The sequence below is a fragment of the Eurypyga helias genome, unplaced genomic scaffold, assembly GCF_000690775.1.
Source record: "Eurypyga helias isolate BGI_N326 unplaced genomic scaffold, ASM69077v1 scaffold3694, whole genome shotgun sequence".
Lineage (NCBI taxonomy): Eukaryota > Metazoa > Chordata > Aves > Eurypygiformes > Eurypygidae > Eurypyga > Eurypyga helias.
Genome location: NW_010245485.1, coordinates 60,306 through 61,606, shown reverse-complemented (window position 1 = coordinate 61,606; position 1,301 = coordinate 60,306).

Below are 1,301 nucleotides of genomic sequence, written 5' to 3'. Positions count from 1 at the left end.
GGGAAAGCATAAGTTTGTTCAGGATGTTCAGCTTGTTCACAAATTCCTACAGTCAGTGAAGACAGCAGTTTTGAATAACAACCGTATACTTTCCCTCTTATATACCTCTGGCAGTTGTCTTGCACAGCATGAGACCAATCACTTCAGTTCTCCTCCATGATGGGATCATACAAAGTCCTTTTTCGGAACCCTTTTTTAAAAGTTTGTGTTCCTGTCCTCATCCAAGAGTCTACTAAGTAACATATTTGAGATGGTTTACTGAGTAGAGGATGTCCTAAATAGAGACAATGCATGCACATCAGCCTGTTGGCTGGCCATGTTCCTGGAGATCACCATTCAAGTATTTTGTTTAAAACACACCAATTAATGTAATCTACACTAATAAAAGCCAAGATTTATTTACTATTTACCTAAAAACGGACAGTATCTAGCCAAGAGTGTGTTAATAACCAATTCCCAAAAAACCTCAATAGAACAAAATATGGAACTGGCTGAGGCAACAACTAGTATTAAAACAATCAGACCACTTACCACAAAAAGTGTTATTAAACACGGAAATAAACACCATTAGCTACATGTTACTGCTTCTAGAATTCTCCCAAACTCTAATATGAACAACTTCATCAACATCTCGTATGCCGAAAAAAGCAGATGGTTAAATGCCTGACAAAATTTGCTATTAAAAAAAACAATCAAATGAACACCACAAGGCTAATTTCAAACTCCACAGTTGGGTTTGCGGCAAGAGGGTGCAGTGGCAAGTTTTTGATCAGGAGAAAAGTTATGGTTAGATGTATCTGTGATATCTTTGCTCACAATGTATCAATAGACAAAGAAACAAAACTATTAGAAGCAAGCAAGCTGTTTTCTGATCATGGGTGCCAGACAGGTTTTCTGGTAGGGTATGATTTTGTTTCTGACAATATTTAACACACAAAGCTGTAGGAAGAAACTGAGTTGTGAAACAGCCTGTTAAAAGCCTGTAATGAAGTCAAAAGGAAGGTAGGTAGGAAAATTCCACTACGGTACAGGGAGCCCTGAGTAGAAGGGCCAGGGGAGTCCTTCCTATGAAACCACTAGTTTAGAAAGGGTCAAACAGTTTTAATAATCGGAGGCATTAGGGAATACAAACATGGACCAATACATTTTATTACTCATCACTGAGGAAGACACACCTATGCAAAGAATGTTTCTGCACCTTACTCCTAGGAGTTTTCTTCAGCTTTGTCCAGAAACCAAACTCTACCAGGAAATACAAACCTGCATGAGATTTTACAAAATAGTTAATAGACAAAATATGA